General features: G+C 41.4%; 1 protein-coding gene across 8 annotated transcripts in view; it reads right to left on the bottom strand.

Moving 5' to 3' along the window:
• CSNK1G3 (casein kinase 1 gamma 3) overlaps nt 1-7,247 on the bottom strand; it is a 113,129-nt gene extending 105,882 nt beyond the window's left edge. For 4 of the 8 annotated variants that reach the window (XM_047778512.1, XM_047778514.1, XM_047778513.1 and 1 more), the window contains exon 1: nt 6,788-7,247. The gene's annotated coding sequence lies outside the window, so the exon portion shown is untranslated. The remainder of the gene's footprint in view (nt 1-6,787) is intronic. The other 4 variants (XM_047778516.1, XM_047778517.1, XM_047778518.1 and 1 more) reach the window with 2 other exon arrangements.
• Between the last annotated feature and the right edge of the window lie 11,190 nt (nt 7,248-18,437).

The following is an 18,437-nucleotide window of genomic DNA, read 5'->3' as shown; positions in this document are numbered from 1 at the left end:
ATGTACGTGACCTAATTCTGGTCAATAAAACATGAAGGGCAAGTATGCTAGCAGGCTTGGGCCAAAGATGTCCTGGTCAGGGCAAATCTAGATGTGATCTTGCTACTAGACTAAAGATGAATTCTACACAGAGAGGAAAGCAGAGCCAAGCAAATTACACAGAGGCTAACCAAAACTCTAACAAAACGAGCTCTTCTTCCATCTTTCAGTGTTTCATTTCAGGAGCTGTTTGCATTTCAGGCACTGTAATGTGGCGACACCAAGATAAAAAGTATACCCCGTCTACCTTTCCTTCTCCAAACTAGACCTCCTTCGGGTACACCTAATGGTTCTCCTTTCCACCTAGCCTGAACTAGGCAAGAAAGGCAAGCTGCAGACTGTTGGACCAACGCGCTTTGCACGAAGCTCGAGTGTTCCTGGTATACATCAAGGGTATGGCATTTCCTCCTCCAAAGGACAACTTCCTCCACCAATTCACTCCCACAGTTTCTACTCAGGTTGAGGAGATGGTAATATTTATAAGAAGGCTGCTCTCCAACCCTGGGATGCTATGTAAAAGCTGAAAAGTAACATATAACATCAGCAAAGAGACTCTATCAGGAAATATGTTAGAATCACAGACTGATCATCTGACTTGATAATTAAACGATGCTCCCTAAAATATGAATGACTACAGGTTCAGGAATACCAGTATTTCTTTCTTTTTAAAAAAGGGGATGCTGTTAAATAAACCTCTGTGAGAGAGTATAAACCAGGTGATGTTTTAGAAGTAAATACCCCCTTTAATAAATTATGATAAACCAACAGTTCCTAAGTTAGTTAAAAAGAGGAATCATAAAAAAACTACATGCCTTAAACATTTTAATGCAACTAAAACATAAAAATGTACATTCACAAGACAGTCTCTGAGTGCAGGGCCTGAGTCTATGAACTGTAATTCTATTTTATCTTTCTTGCAAAAACCATACCCATAGTACATCACCTGTGATTTCCTGTTTGTTTCTTCAACATGGAAAGACTTAAAACACTTAAAAGCAATTTTACTAAAGAATCTTTTTAAATTTTTAGGGTTTTTCCCCCTAATCATTTAAAGTTATTTCACCCATACCTATTTCAACTATAATTGATTTTAACTACTCACCTGTTTTCAAAGTAACCACTGGTTCTCATATAAACACCTTTCGGCCTTCACAGTTCACTGAATACTGTTTCATTAAACTGTGTAATTACAACATCAAGTACAACTAACTACCATTAACAATTTGTTGGGTACAAACACGAATGATTTTTGGTAAATATACAATAACCGGTGGGAATAAAAGTTCAAAAACAAACTAGAGGTTAGTCTACTGTCATTTAAACTTGGCAGGGGCATCAAGCAGTCACTAAAGAGTAAATCTTAAAGCTTTTGAGTGGATTAAGGACAGGTGAGTTCAGAGTCTCCTGTCAATAGGCTATCCTCAAGTCCTTCACTTATTCCATGCACCAATCAACCCTCTAACAACTCACATCTCTCAGCAACTTCTTAATGTAAGAGAAGATTTACACAGTGCCTACTATATGCCATGCCTCGCATCTTGGCATTTTATGTGAATTTTCTCAGTATTGATGAAGAGCACAATGGCAGATGAACTCTCTCTCCCTCCTGCCTTTTTTTTTCAAATATAGCTATTCAGCTAAGGAAAGGAGTTCAACGCAGAGTCTGCTAACATGTAACAAATTTGAATACAACTAAAAGTCTGACATTACCTTCCTAAATAAAAAAGCATTAGAAATTTGTGTTTAAGAAAAAAGAGTATCTATCATGAGATTTTACCCAATTACAGTAAAAGCCATAAATCAAAGTGGATGTGATTTAGTCATGTGGACCTAACTCAGCTATAGATTTTCAGGAGTTCCCGTCGTGGCACGGTGGTTAACGAATCCGACTAGGAACCATGAGGTTGCGGGTTCGGTCCCTGGCCTTGCTCAGTGGGTTAAACAATCCGGCGTTGCCGTGAGCTGTGGTATAGGTTGCAGACGCGGCTCGGATCCTGCGTTGCTGTGGCTCTGGCGTAGGCCGGTGGCTACAGCCCCGATTAGACCCCCAGCCTGGGAACCTCCATATGCCGCAGGAGCGGCCCAAGAAATAGCAAAAAGACAAAAAAAAAAAAGATTTTCATTAAATTATAACTATGTGATACATGATTAGTAAAGAAAATGATTAGTGTCTTATCTGGTACATAAACACTTCATGTTCACTGTTAAGAATTCATTCTCAAGGAGTTCCCACTGTGGCACAGCAGAAACGAATGCAACTGGGAACCATGATGCTGCGAGTTCGATCCCCGGCCTCACTCAGTGGGTTAAGGATCCGGTACTGCCCTGAGCTGTGGTGTAGGTTGCAGATGCGGCTCGGATCCTGCATTGCTGTGGCTGTGGCGTAGGCCGGCAGCTGTAGCTCCGATTGGATCCCTGTCTTATGGAACCTCCATATGCCGCCAGTATGGCCCTAAAAAAAAAAAAAAAAAAAATTCTTTCTCAGAACTGAAATGACAGAGAGTGGAAGGAGAGAATATAATCAGTCACTTAATATAGTTTAAGAGCAAATCACTACATACCTTCCTTAGGTCCCATAATAGGAGGAAACCCAAATATTTATTGTTCCTAAATCTCGGCTTTGAGAAGGAAGCTGGAAAAAAACATGGCTAACAGCAGTCTCCACTATGTCTATAAACTTATCCGCCCCTACATATCTGTCTCATTCCACATTTTCTGAGTAGTTCAGAGGCTCTCCAAAGTCACTTCACATTAACAGACAATACACACTTGATTTCTACACATTAATGATCCTGAGAATGGTTCTTTGCTACAGATCAGCACAAAAGTGATACTCCAAGGTAGCTTATGGTTCTATGGCTAGAACAGTATCATCTCCTCCTAGAAGTTCTCTACAATTACAGATCTTACAGATACCCCAAAACCACCATTTCCAAAGAAATTACCTCTTGGAGAACCAATACCCAAACACATATTAACCACACCAATCAATACTACTAAGTGCCAACTCTGTAAGAAAAGACAAAGATTAATGTGACGTCAGAAAAATACATTTAAATATGCACTCTGATTTCCAAGGTATCTTTTTTTTTTTTTTTGGTCTTTTGTCTTTTTAGGGCCGCGCTGGCAGCATATGGTTTTTTGGGGGGTTTTTTGTCTTTTGTCTTTATAGGGCCACACCCGCGGCATATGGAGGTTCCCAGGCTAGGGGTCTAATCAGAGCTGTTGCTGCCGGCCTATGCCAGAGCCACAACAATGCCAGATCCAAGCTGCATCTGCACCCTACACCACAGCTCATGGCAACGCCAGATCCTTAACCCACTGAGCAGCAAGGCCAGGGACCGAACCCACAACCTCATGGTTCCTAGTTGGATTCGTTTCCACTGAGCCACGACAGGAACTCCAAGGTATATATCTTAAACAGGTTGCTTATATTCTAGAAGATTCTGTTTCCTACTGTCAAAAGCAAGAGTTATACCACCGAACTCATTGAGTTGTCCTAACAGTATCATTTATGGTCCGTAGGCAAAGCAGACACTTAATCAGCTATAACAAAGTATGATTTTTATTGGAAGGTTCAAGATACAAATTTAGTTATAACAAGCCCTTACTGAATTCTAAGAAACAACAGTAAAAAGCTACCAAACAATCTTCCCTGTAACAGGACTACATGATGAAACATGTAGTACACATGCTGTAAGGGTGATATTTCTCTAAAGACTCGTCTGATAATGATTAAGTTCTGGGTTAATTTTTTTTTTTTTTAGGTTCACCAATACATAAGAGGAATAAAGACCTTATACAGAGTTATCTGGAACTATGGAAGTCTCATGTTGTCATCTTACTGTTACAGTCAATTTTCTTCCCATGTAGATACTTCACATTTCACTTTATCCATAGCAAATTTCACATCAAAATGTATTAACAATAATATCACTATCCAGAGACCTGTATTTTGTAATTTAATATTACAGTATTCCCTCTATTTAGTTTGATACATCCTTTTGGGAAGCCCTTGGAAACTACTAAACAATCACTTGTTCTATTCTGAAAAAATCTGCATCAATAAATACATGAGAATGATGGTCTATTCTCAGCATGGAGGGGATTACAGAGAGGACTTAGAGAAGAAAATGGAAAGCTTCCCATTTCCTCTCGAATCACGTGTTTATAGTCTAGATTTATTTCACATAAAACCAATTACAACGCCACACACTCACATCCAAATGCAAACAAAAAAATACGATAAAGCCCCATATGAACTGTTTTAGATTATAAACTCTTCTGTTTTCCTCTATTAGCATGCATGATAACAAATTCACTATTGTGTTATAATTTTTTTCCTTTAAACTTACTAGCCTTATTTGACTACCTACTCCCTATCGGCACACAATAAATACACTTGGACGTGCACACCTCAAACTGACATTTTTAAATACAAGGCATTCTAGACATCCGTGGACATTCTCCACCGAATTTTACAGCTTTATCTCCCACAAATACCTTCAGGCACAGCAGCCTTACATCCAGCCTAACAAGCCTCATCATACCCAACCAACATGCCTGTGCTCACGCTGTTCCCTTCACCTACAGAACTAACTCCCACACAGCCAGAGCGAAGTTGACCATTAAAATATTTTAAGGCCCAAATGGCGTATTACAGCTCTAAACTCAATCATAATTCCTCAGTCAAAAATTAGTATCTCTCTCTCTCTCACACACACATACACACACACCATGTTTCCATGCATCTCTAATAAATCCCACAGGAGTCCTGTGTTGCAATTATTTCTGTGCAAGTCTGCTTCTCCCTTCAAGGTAGCTCCTGGGTCTTATTCCTCTTCATGTTTCTACCCACTCTTCTTTCCTTAACACGTACTGTAAGTTTCTTGCGTAAAGGTTCAGGTTGAACTAAACCACCCCTTTGTTCTAATGCTACTTCTTTTCTTTGAAGGAATAAATGATTTTCATATGTTGAAGACTGTGTCAACAATTAATGTTGCAAATTTACTTATGAAAATGTCAATAATTACATAATGCATCAATTTTTAAGCTGATGAATGGCAGAAGAGGTCAATGAGCACAATAAATCATCAGTAAAAATAATCTTTTTCCAAGATTTCCCCAAGTCTTACATGTATCAACATTAAAATTAACCTTTCTGTCCCCCATTCTGGTAAGAATTACTTATACCTGAGGCATATCCAGAAATGCAAGCTCCCTGAATGCACAAGTGTCTATACACTCTGCTGGGAACCTATGCCAAAGCCATGCAATTTATTATACACCTTTCTTCCAATGCCCATAAATACAATTTTCATCCTTTGTGGAATTATAAAGGCTAATGTATATAAAATATGCAGATAATTTATCTCAGCTCCGAATATAATTGGAGCACAGTTTAGGAGTAATTATATAATACACTAAGCACATCTCTCTCCAACCCCCTCCCCCAAAAAACATATTAAGAATGTCACAAACCAAACCTGATTTTTGGTGGGAAATGTTTTCTGAAACTGGCCTCGCATCTTATAACTTTTGTGATATTTTTCTTTCACAATCTGTTTCTTTATAGGGAAAACAAATATCCTTTACTAATTCGATATTTTTAATTTTAAAAAGTCTTCCAACTTAGATACAGTTTAACCTCTTTTACTATCTGTGGGCAAGTGCCATTCCTATTACAAGAAGTAGTTGCAAACGTACAAGAAATAAGTATTGACTTATTTTAACTTATTAAAAATCAGTAGGTGTTTAATTTTCCAATTAAAATCAATGTTCTAAAAACCAAAGGTTAGAAAGGGGTCACTTGCTGACCAGCCTTGGTACTCATTACGACAGAGTTAAAACTAATTCGCACAGTGTAGCAACAGTAGCCATCTCCCACACAGACTCTCTCTCCCACCCATTAACTTTTCCTCCTTCCTTGGGAGAAATGGAACGATCGTAACAGAGGCCTAACCACCCCCATCCCAGGAGCAAACACACATTTCCATCACTACCCCACAAAAAAGAAAAGTGGGGGCTGTGGACTAAGCCAACGCTTCTCTGTGCCACTTCCCCATGCAAGTGGGATAAACAAACAAATGAGCACCCTAACAGTAACAATCGGAGTAATTTGGTTTCCCCGACTAATGCCTCGGTTAAGTTTTGAGCTAAGTCAAAAGCTCTATCAAATAGGTAAATCCCTGCCCCCCGTAAAACAAACACCCCATCGGGAAGTTTCCCCCTGAAACGAATGCGGCCCCCGACACCTCCTTCCAGCCGACCGATGGCTCCCTCCCTGCTGCCTAAAATCCCCACTCCAAAGGTAATTGTCTGGACACTATTGAGGAGCCCCGAGGGCTGCGCTCGCGACCTCCAGACCCTCCCCCAAAAGCCCCAGCCTTTTCCAAGCTCGCCCACCTCCCCCCTGTCCCCACTCCCGCCGCACCACTCGGGCAACTTCTGCAGCCAGCCCGTCCGGCCGCCCTCGGCCCCCTCCCTGCCCAGCAAGCCCTCTGCGCCCTCGCCCCCCAGCTGAGGCCCCCTCCCGCCCGCGCCTCGGCGCCGCCTGCTCAGGTCCTCGCCCACCTCTCCCCGAGGCCCCGGCCGGCGGCGGCGCCGCCGCCCCCGCCGCACCCCACCCTACCCCGCCCGGGACCCCAGTCCGCCCAGCCCCACCCGGGCAGGAGGGAGCCACGATCACGCCGAGGCGGCCGCCGGGCCGGGGCCGCCCGCCCGGTCCCTAACGCGGCGGGGGCTTTACCTCAGAGGCGCGGCCGCGAGCAGCGAGGTCTGTCCCGGGCGCGGGCGGAGCCCCCCGGTCAGTCAGTCAGCGGCGATGGGGGCAGCGGCGGCGGCACATCGCACCCGCCGGCGGCCAGAGGAGGAAAGCGAGCCACGCAGGGAGGGAGCGAGGGAGGCAGGGGGGAAGGAACAAGCGAGGGAGGGAACGCAGCTCGGCTCGCACTCGGTTCCCGCACTACTGCCGGTGCGTCCTACCGCCGCCTCTGGCCGGAGAGTCGCCGCCTGGGCCGCTGCTGTAGCCACTGATGCAGCCGGGAATGAATGCACAGCGGCGCCTCGCTTATCCGGAGGTCAAACATCCTTTTGCCTCAGGCATCCGGATCGGCGCCGGACCCGGAAGTGAACGCTTGGGAAAAAAATTAAAAAGGAAAGCAAGCGTCTCTCTACCAGCAGCGGCCCTAAAAGCTGCCCGCATCAGCGAAAAGAGCCGAGTAGAGCCGAAGGTTACACCGACTTGCTCCTATTGGTCGGCTCGCCGACCGGAAGAAACACATTGCGCTCATTGGCTGGCAAGGCCTATAAGGCCAAGCCACGCCCCCCTCCCCACCTCCGCACGAGCCTTTCGTGTAGGGGGCTTGTGGAGTAGTCGTGGATACGCGTTTGTTTTACTGGGTGAGGCCTTGCGGGTAGAAGCTTGGCGAGGTCTCTGGAGAAAATTGGAAGAAAAAGCTCGCATGGTTTATATGAGCTATGAAAAGTTCCCCACTGCTCCAATGAGCGGAGAACCTAAGGGCGCCATTGTGCCAAGTCAGGGTGCTGAGGTTTTCCATTGTGTGCCCAGCACAGCCCTCCAGGTGCCAAAGAATTTTAGGGCCTGGCTTGATGAAGCGACATCCCTGGATTGACATTTTCCCTGCTTTTTTATATCTCAATGGTATATAAGTGATTCAGCTGCCTGTAAACAGAAATTGAAATCGAAATTGTAGCTCACGTTTGCATTCTATTTGCTGTCTATAGAGAACATTGTGATCTTAGGCAATCCTCTCTCTTTATAGTAAGGTGGAACTTACTGTCTCAATTTTTCTGATGAACCTCCTGAAGTTCCTAGATGCCAGACATCACTCAAGACATCAAAGTTGTAAAACACAAACTGGAACAAATGTCTTCTGACTCCACTCTCTAGTTGCAGATTTACATTCTTTCTCTTCTGGTTATCTGGGATGAAGATATGTTACAGTGGAAAACGTCAATTGAAATCTATCCACCATGAAGGCATTGTAGAGGACTCGAACTATAATTTTTTTAAATTGTTGAATAAATGGTTTTCAAGAGTCAGAAATTAAGGCGTGCATGAAGAAAAATCACGACCTCGTGCTATGCTAAAAATTTATCAAAAGTTTTGAGGGGAGTTCCCGTCGTGGCGCAGTGGTTAACGAATCCGACTAGGAACCATGAGGTTTCGGGTTCGGTCCCTGCCCTTGCTCAGTGGGTTAAGGATCCGGCGCTGCCATGAGCTGTGGTGTAGGTTGCAGACGCGGCTCGGATCCCGCGTTGCTGTGGCTCTGGCGTAGGCCGGTGGCTACAGCTCCGATTAGACCCCTAGCCTGGGAACCTCCATATGCCGCGGGAGCAGCCCAAGAAATAGCAACAACAACAAAAAAGACAAAAAAAAGTTTTGATATGTTGATACACTCATTGTATCAAAAAAGTCCTCTCCCTCTCTCTCAATTTCTCCCTCTCACACGCGAAAAACCCAAAAGGCTCCAATGAAATGAATGCACTTTAAAGTAATTGAGATTTCATCTTGTTCGCCCTTTTTACCTTAGCCAGATGGGTGTGATAAGGTCAGTGTGTATCTTCAGAAGGGTAGTTAGTATGAAGAGATGCCGTTTTTGTTTACATAGTACAACACTGCCTTTTTTTTTGCCTCACAAGCTTTCTCAAACTGGAGGTTATGAAGTGGCTGATATCACCAATCTTAAGAGGAGTAGTGGTATTAAGAGCACTCATGTGTTTATGACACTATGGTTAGAGACTCAAAAGCAACTAAGATTTATGCGTGCCCAGACTTGGGAATAATTTGGCTAATAAATACTACATCTCAACATTTCTGATATATCCAAAAACCCAATACTAGACAAGAAACAAAGTTAACCCTGCCTCTCTACATGGAGAAGAAACGCCATAGAGGGAACTCCAAGTGTTGTCATCAACAAACAACAAGCCATGTTACATTCTCTGCCTCAAAAAACTCAATTTAGATCAAGAACATCTCCACTGACTCCTCAAAGTTCAGATAAATGTTTAAGAATACAAGTATATAAATAGATCATCAAATCACATTTTTTTTTCTTTTTAGGGCCACACCTGTGGCATATGGAAGTTCCCAGGCTAGGGGTCAAGTCAGAGCTGCAGCTGCTGGCCTACACCACAGCCACAGCAACACTGGATCTGAGCTGCCTCTATGACCTACATCTCATTTCATGGCAACGCCAGATCCTTAACCCACCGAGTGAGGCCAGGGATCAAACTGGTACTCTCATAGATGCTAGTCATGTTTGTAACCCACTGAGCCACAAAGGAAACTCCCATCAAATCACATTTTTAAATTATATATGGACAAGAATAAATGTTTATGTTTTCAAACCCTTCAACGAAGATATTTTTTTAATTAAAATTTGACCTAGAAACTCCTATAAATTAAAATTGTCAGGTAACCTTGGTAGGAAGCAATGAAATTAACTTGTAAGAAAAAAAATGGCCATATGAAAACAACCTGTGCTAAAGAGGCAAAGTCCAAGCTGCAGGTATCTCAACCAAAATTCTTTGTTTTTTAGCATGATGTCTCAACACAAGCAGACAGATCATAATTTTCCTGTTGCTATAGTTTACAGATATAGTTAATTGTCTGTGTTACCCCAAGTTTCCTAGCATTTGCCACTTATCAGGTGTTTATATACTACTAATATTTCTCATGTTTCCCAAAGAACTGTGATATTTTTACTACCCAAAATTTTATTCTATTGAATTTACATCTTTGTAAGTAAATATTTGTTCCACCATTTAGGCATGCAACAACTATTGTGATTACTACAAACAAAACAGGACAAAAGTAAAAGGTTTACTCACACATTTCTATTAAAACAAGGGGGGAAAGTTACTTCAAAATGACTCAGCCCAAGATTATGAATTCCTTAGGAAAAAACAATTTATCAAGTGGGAATTTGAGAAGGGAAGAAAAAGAAAGCAAAATATCTGGGAGCCTTTAATTTCACATCTGAGATCGCGTAAATGTTCCAGTAGCTCCCTTACGTCTGTTGATTCTTCTGTTACTATTTTTCTCTCTTACCCTCTGCAAACTCAGCCATGACAACATACACACACACACAGAGACGCATGTGCGAACGCACACATGCAAACACACACACACACTGGAGTAGGAATAAGACTTTCAATTAAAGTTTTAATCAGGAAAACTATTCCATTTCCTTCTTTCTCCCAGTTGAAATCTTATTGCTTACAAAAAAAGAAAATGGCCAGCTTTACTTTCCACAAGATATACCTACCAATCTGTCTCTCAAGCAAACCACTTACAGGACATGAAAAGAAAATATTTTGTCAAAAGATAAATACAAATTTCCAGGGTACTATTAAAGATTATGAGCACTAACACATGTATTTGTGTTATAATCATTTTCTTCTCTAGCCTTCATATATACCATCTAGACAGTCTCCTAAGCCAAATTTGTTTTGCATGGATTGATCAAGAAATACCATAAAAATACAAATAAGCAGCAAAGACTAATCAACACTCTTATTTTCTTGCAGTGTATCTCAACGATGTGGCCAATCTGGCTGAGTTAAATACAGGCAGATATTTCCCAATAATACTGAAACAACCAAAATTTGCACACACTCTGATTTTCATGATTTTATTAGATTCTGACAACAACCTATGAAGTCATATAGCAGCTATTATTACCTTTCTCCCTCTTAGTAAAGAGGGATGATGGTCTCGAAGAGATTAATTCACTTGCCCAAGAGGATATGGTAAGTGATAAACTGTTAAAGATAAAATATAAAATACTGAAATTAAAATCTCTACAAAAACTTTTCAAAATAAAAACAGAGGAAACACTCATTTACCTGGAGGAAAGATGTAATTAAGAAAAAGTAAGTAGTCATACAACTGGAAGTTATATGATAAGTGCTGCTAGGGAGGTAATGCACAACAGTTAATACAATTAACACTTCTGTGTGTTATATATCAAAGCTGTTATGAGAGCAAATCCTGAGAGTTCTCATCACAAGGGAAAAAATGTTTTTTCCCTCTTCCTTTATTTTATATCTGTATAAGACGATGGATATTCCCTAAAGTTATTGCCATAAGCATTTCATGATGTATGTAGGTCAAATTATTATGTTGTACACCTTAATCTTACACAGTGCCATTTGTCAATTATATATCAATAAAACTGGAAAAGAAAAAAATTTTTAAGCTATGTTGTTCCCCCCCCCAAAAAAAATTTATTTTTTTTAAACGTTTAAAAAAGAAGTGAAGAAGTAAATGGTTAGGAAGAAACAGGAAGAATGCAAAATAAGACACGGTAATAGTAGCCAAAGCCTGGGAGCAAAACAGCATATTTTACTAAGACTAGAAAAATAACCTGTTCCCCAGTCAAGCCTGCAGTCACAGGAGGCAAAGGAAGGATTCTGGGAGAAAGCCAGTCACAGACAGCAGCTAGGTCAGGTTTGGGGAAAGCTGTCACTTAGCAACCTTTCCTTCGGATTGTCATGAGTGCAACCAGAATCAAAACACTGGCTTATACATCCCAGGAAGGATGATTTTAAGTATTTTGTAGTTGGCCAAAATGAAAGTACAAGAATCACAGAACTTTTCTGAGAAGCTTTATTGTATTTTATAATCATATATTTAATAGACTCCTTGTCTTGGCTCAGACTGTCATAAAATATCATAAACTAGGTGGCTTAAAAAACAGAAATTCATTTTCTCACAGTTCTGGAGGCCCGAAGTCTTGAGACCAGGTTGCCAGCATCGTGACATTCCTGTGAAGAGTGGATCTTTCTGGCTTTCTCAAGGCTGACTGTCTTCTCACTGTGTGCCCTTATGACCTTTCCTCTGGGCGTGATCTCTTCTAAAAAAGCCACTAATTCCATCACGAGAACCCCACCCACATGACTTCATCTAAACCTAATTACCTCCAAAAGGCCTCATCCCAAAATACTAGGACATTAGGGGTGAGGGTGTCAACATACAAATTTTGGGGGGAGACAGTCAGTCCAAGGCATTCCTCAAAGGAATACTTTCCATGTAGAAAGTACATTATCTATAAATGAAAGAAAAGATCAAGGTTAAACAGGATGTAAATAAGGCAAGACAATTGGTAAACAGCATAACATTAAAACTTCATATAGAAAAAGAATATATTCTTAAAGGAAAGAATTTCAGTAAATAAAACTGTCTATAGAGAAAAGCTACAAACACCACGAAAAGTGTAAAAGTGTCATGCCAAAAAGAGTGGTTAAATCTCTAGTGAGGTAATTTAATTTTTGTTGTTTTTCATTAACAGACCTGAATGTTGGCAGCTTTTAAGCAAGTCTGGCTATTTGAGGGGTGCTGTCTTGTGATAAATGGAAGAGGTAGCTAAAACTGTGATTTTTTTTTTTGGTAATGTTTTCAAGAACAGATGGAATTGTGAATAACATATGAATCTAAGATTTAGAGGTGGCCATAATACTTGGCCCCTGTTCCATTTTCCTTCCCATGGTCTTCTTTTGCTTCCATAGTTATAATTCTCAGTATCTAACTCAAGAGCCCATCCCAGTTCATGAGCCAAATCTGACCATCAGCCCCACCCACAGGAGTCAAGCAGTCTTCTGGCTGAAGAAGCAGAGTGCCATGGTGGAGCTCTGGATGAGTGTAGCCTTCCAACTGTGCCACTCTCCTGCTATTCCCTATAATATTTTCCCACTCTGCAGCACTGAACTTCTCCTTTGGTCTCTTTTCCTAATAGAAATTGTCAGGGGAGTTCCCGCTGTGGTGCAGCAGGATCAGTGGCATCTTGGGAGTGCTGGGAGCAGTTTTGATCCTGGCCCCAGCACAGTGGTTTAAGGATCTAGCGTTGTCACAGGTGCGATAACAGCTGTGGCCAGGAGCTCCATATGCACAGAAAAAAAAAGAAAGAAAAAAACTGTTGGGAGTTCCCTGGTGACACAGCAGTGTAAGGATCCAGCATTGTCACTGCTGTGGCACTGATTACAACTGTAGCTCTAGTTCAGTCCCTGGCTGGGGAACTTCTGCATGCCATGGACGCAGCCATAAGTAAATAAAGAAATAACTGTAGCCTTTCCCAGAACCCCATACCATGTGGAGAAGCTATAAACTTGGTTTGCAAAATTGTTCACTAGTCCAAGTTCTGACTAGACCCTACGTCACTGGCTGGGATCCTGCTCTGAGGTCAAACCACTAAACTTCTTCAAATATCACCCACTGACTAGGCTCACTGGATTACCATATCCTACTTCTAGATGGGACCACATTTTTGCCAAAAGCTTGTCCAAGCTATGCCTGAACTGCACATGCTCTTTGGACAGTGAACAAAGGACTGTCTTGGTTGGTGCCAGCATCCATGTATAATTGTGTTTCTTTAGTCTCTGTCATATTTCGCCACGCTTGGTCTTAATTTTATCCCTCTCTTCACCAAGCAGTACTGCTAAATTCCTGACATAGTTTCATCCTCCCACCTGTTCCTATCATGCTGTTGATGCCATATCTGACTGTGCAAGATCGCAAAGTCAGCAGAAGTTAAAATTGATACCTCAGTTAAAACCTCACTTCCATTTTGTACTCATTCTACTTCTTCTATAATTAGGATTATACCATTTTTCAGTTTCCTTCTGTTTTCCTTCCTTGCAGAGTTTAAATAGTCAGAACCTCAGTTGGGTCGTCTATAAAATGAATTGGTCATACCTATGTCACATAGAGATCAGGAAGATTGAAAGCAATGATACGTGCCCTTACCACAGTGTCCAGCACACAGTAAGCATTAAATATATTAAATATATGTTCATTGTTAGCTACCATATGACCCTCTAGGAGCCTACATTTTCTAGTCCAACATGAAAGATAATCACTATGAAAATATCAGAAGCCAGCCTGTTCCCTAGCTTTAAAAGCCCAAGACTTCTGGACCTGGATTTGTGACTCTGAGGCAAAGCATTGTTTAAATTTGCTTCAGCCCCTATTTTTCTTTATTTTACCATGTGTATTTGGACATTCGTGGTATATTGGCTACTGAGCACCTGTTTACTCTTTCCTAATGGCACCCAGATTTCCTTTTGATGAATTATCTCCCTCTCACCGTCACCAGAAGCCCTGTCTTCCTACAAGTGTGTTATGAGATGGAGGAAGAATAATGGGGAACATATTGCCCAAACAATGCCAAATGGATGCTCTCTCCCTAAATTTGAATCTTGAGCAGCGGGACATGGGATCTAAAAACAGCTAGAAGGGCAATCCATCCAAGAGCAGTATCTTGACTACACAGTTCCTACTATAGGACAGTGGCTATGACCTCACTTTCCAGCCTGTAGAGCATTTTGGATTCTGCCCAAATCAGGACCTCCAGCTTCTCTTATTTCTGTTAGACCACCCTTGTGCTCCCAATGCTGTTCTTTCAATTCTGTTTTGCTTGCATTATCATAGTAAATTTCCATTGTTGCAACTGAAGAAATCTGACCAGTAGACTTTCATTTCTGGCTTTTGGTCAACTCACCACTGTCTCTCCTATTTGTATCCTTTCTTGTGTGGCCTGGTTTTATGTCCTCTTGAACTCTTGAATTCCAAATTGTAGTTCCATCCTGCTTCACTTCTTTGGCTTCACCCTATTATAATCCATGACTATCTTACTGTTGTTATGAGGCTCCCTGGCTCCAGGTTTGTATTCTCTTAGTTGACAAAGCTGGCCACACCCTGCCGAAGCTTTGTATTTCAGTGCAGCTGCCTCTAGTCTCCAGGCAGCCCTACCTAAGCTTCTGGCTGAAACGCTGCCAATTACAGACCTAACACTTTGCACAGTGACTTAATGCTTTGTGTCCTGCCAGCTTGAGTGATCTGATGTAACTAAGAAGAAACTGCTGCTTTCTAGAACTGTTTCTCTGATGAAATGTTAGTATATATTTATCAATTTTTATTCATGATAATAAAAGCCAATACCATCCTGTATCTCATTGCTTTTCCACATATTATCTGTGCTCTTCAGTTCTTGAAGATCAGCAAAATCAACTTGGTGTCTTTACGATGGAATAAATTCTGTATTCTAAAATTACTATACTATTTGAGTACTTAGAGATGGGGTATCCCTTGTTTTTGCAAACTCTCTAATCAGCTTAATCCTGGTTTTGGACTACTAAAGGGAATCTTGTTATGGAGTGTTTGGACTACAAACCAGAGCTACAGTCCTCTGCTTCTTTCTGTATGCCTTTAAACGAGACATTCCTTTCTCACTTGAACTCTATCAGTGGAGTTGAAAAGGCCATGATTAAGGTTTCAAAAAAAGAAAATAGACTCTGGCTTTAGAATTCATTGCCAGATATCAGACAAACCCCATTGTATGTGACATAATAAATGTTAATTATTATTAAACACTTGATTAAAACATTGAAGAAAGAAGAATAATTATCTGGGAGATATTGGGATGATTGGTGAATAGAGGGAAACCATGATGATTTTATCTTGTGCATATAAAATGACTTTTTAAAAGGTTATAATTCCAAGTGACTTTAAAATACAGTAATTTGACTTTATATCCCTCATAGGTTATAGCCTAAGGATAAAACAAATGCAAAAAAAATTTTATTTCTTTTTTTTTAACTTTTCAATAATCATATTGTTATTGGTAGTGGTAATCTTGATGTTTTTCTGAGAGTGTTACATGTGTAATGCAGAATAAAGCAAAATTATGGTATCTTATTCTGCCAACAGTGATGTTGAAAAAAAAGAGACCTGGAGTTCCCGTCGTGGCTCAGTGGTTAATGAATCCGACTAGGAACCATGAGGTTGCGGGTTGGGTCCCTGGCATTGCTCAGTGGGTTAAGGATTCAGCGTTGCTGTGAGCCGTGGCGTAGGTTGCAGATCCCACGTTGCTGTGGCTCTGGCGTAGGCCGGTGGCTACAGCTCCAATTAAACTCCTAGCCTGGGGACCTCCATATGCCGAGGGAGCGGCCCAAGAAATCGCAAAAAGACCAAAATAAATAAATAAATAAATAAAATAAAATAAAAGAGACCAGACCTAAACAGCCTATAATCCTGAATTTGGATGAGAAATATCATCATAAAATCACAGGAATTTTTTAGAGACATTTCTCAGCCTAGTCCACTGAAAAATCCCAGAAACAAACCCAACTCAGTTGCAATGAGTATCTTTAGCACCCACGGTTTACAAATAGCTGAGCCTCTGGAAGAAAGACAAGCAAGAAAGAGCACAACATTAGTTTCCTCTTGCTTTGTAACAAATTACCACAAACTTAGTGGTATAAACAACACAAATTTATTATCTCACTGTTCTGGAGGTCAGAAGTCCAAAAGGGTTCTCACCCAGCTAAAATCTCATTGTTTCAGGGCTGTATTCCTTCGGGAAACTCTAGGGGAGGATTCATTTCCTTGGGTTTTCCAGATTCCAGAAGCTTTTGGCATTCCCACTCTCATGGCCACTTTTCGCCTTGAAAGATAGCATCATATAACACTAAATTCTGCTTCCATCATCACAGCTCCTCTGAGTCTCTCCTGCCTTCCTCTTCCACTTATAAGAACTCCAGTGATTGCATTGAGTTCTCCAGGATAATCCAGGATAAGCTCTCTGTCTCGAAATCCTTAACATAATCTTAATGCAAAGCCCCTTTTGCTATGTGAGATAATATACTCACAAGTTCTGGGGATTGGGGTGTAGACAACTTTGGGAGCACAATTATTCTGCCTACCAGAGACATCAAGTCAAAGAGAAGGATTTGAGTTATTTTTAAGGAGATAGAGCCTAACCCCAGCTGCCGAGATAAGGACCCATTTAGACATGTCACGCTTGAAATAATTTTATCAGTATTGCCTACAAGCCTTACATGATAATAAATGAGATAGAGGAAAACTAACAACAGAGTGCCTGAATAAATAGTGTCAGGTACTTTCTAGAAACCATCTCTTTTAATTATCATGGGTTGGAATCATTTTCTCCTTTTCATAAAGGAAAAAAGTGGAGTTCCCGTCTTGGCGCAGTGGTTAACGAATCCGACTAAGAACCATGAGGTTGCGGGTTCGGTCCCTGGCCTTGCTCAGTGGGTTAAACGATCCGGCGTTGCCGTGTGTTGTGGTGTAGGTTGCAGATGCGGCTCGGATCCTGCGTTGCTGTGGCTCTGGCGTAGGCCGGTGGCTACAGCTCCCCGATTTGACCCCTAGCCTGGGAACCTCCATATGCCGCAGGAGCGGCCCAAGAAATAGCAAAAAAAAAAAATAAAAAAATAAAAATAAATAAATAAATGAAAAAAGTAAGACTCAGAGGGAGTTTAAGCAATGTTCCGGTCACTCAGCTAGTAAATGGCAGAGGATTTCAATATATGGATTTATATTAGGATTTATATATATGGATTTCAATATATGGATTTATATTAGGATTTATATTAGGATTTCAATATATATATATGTCTGACTCCAAATTCCATGTGTTTATGCTGCTTTTCATCATGCAGCAGGAGACATAAATAAGGAGACCCGGAACATACTATGAGACTGAGGGTCATTTATACACTCCTCCTCCTCCAGACTGAAGCTGTTCAGGCAAAGGGAGAAAGAAGGAGGCGGGAAGGGGGAAGAAACGGAGGTGGGGAGAAAGAAAGGCTACAGAGAAGGATCCTAAATTAGTGATTTATACAAGCTGAACTAGAGCAACTAGAGCAAGTATGCATAGGAGAGATGGAAAAGGACAGGCTAAAGGAAAACCAAGATCTCTTTATAAGCACAGCTTTGAGGATTTTAGCACTCATGGAAAACAGCACCAGTCAGAGAACTACTATGGTCTGTAATCAGATACTTCTTTTTTAAAAAAAATTATATGTGGCCATACCCATGGCATATGGAAGCTCCTAGGCCAGGGATAAATCTGAGCCACAGCTGCAGGTAGGGATCAAACCTGCATCTTTGCAGAGACCTAAGCCACTGCAGTTAGATTCTCTCTCTTTCTCTTTTTTTTTCTTCTTCGTCTTTTTGCCTTTTCTAGGGCCGCTCCTGCGGCATATGGAGGTTCCCAGGCTAGGGGTCAAATCGGGGAGCTGTAGCCACTGGCCATTGCCACAGCCACAACAACACGGCATCCAAGCCGTATCTGTGACCTACACCACAGCTCACGGCAGCGCCGGATCCTTAACCCACTGAGCAAGGCCAGGGATCGAACCTGTAACCTCATGGTTCCTAGTCGGATTCGTTAACCACTGCGCCACGATGGGAACTCCAGATTCTTAACCCATTGCCTCACAGCAGGAATTCCCAAGATTCTTCTTAATCAACTCTTATTCCAAATGTCAAGTCCCAAAGCATGGGAGGATCTTCAAACAAGAACCAATATTCACTTGTGAACAACTGGCTTCATTATAAATATTGGTGT

The sequence above is a fragment of the Phacochoerus africanus genome, chromosome 4 (genome assembly GCF_016906955.1).
Source record: "Phacochoerus africanus isolate WHEZ1 chromosome 4, ROS_Pafr_v1, whole genome shotgun sequence".
NCBI lineage: Eukaryota > Metazoa > Chordata > Mammalia > Artiodactyla > Suidae > Phacochoerus > Phacochoerus africanus.
The sequence above is the reverse complement of the archived record's forward strand: the minus strand, read 5'-3'. Positions and strand labels throughout refer to the sequence as shown.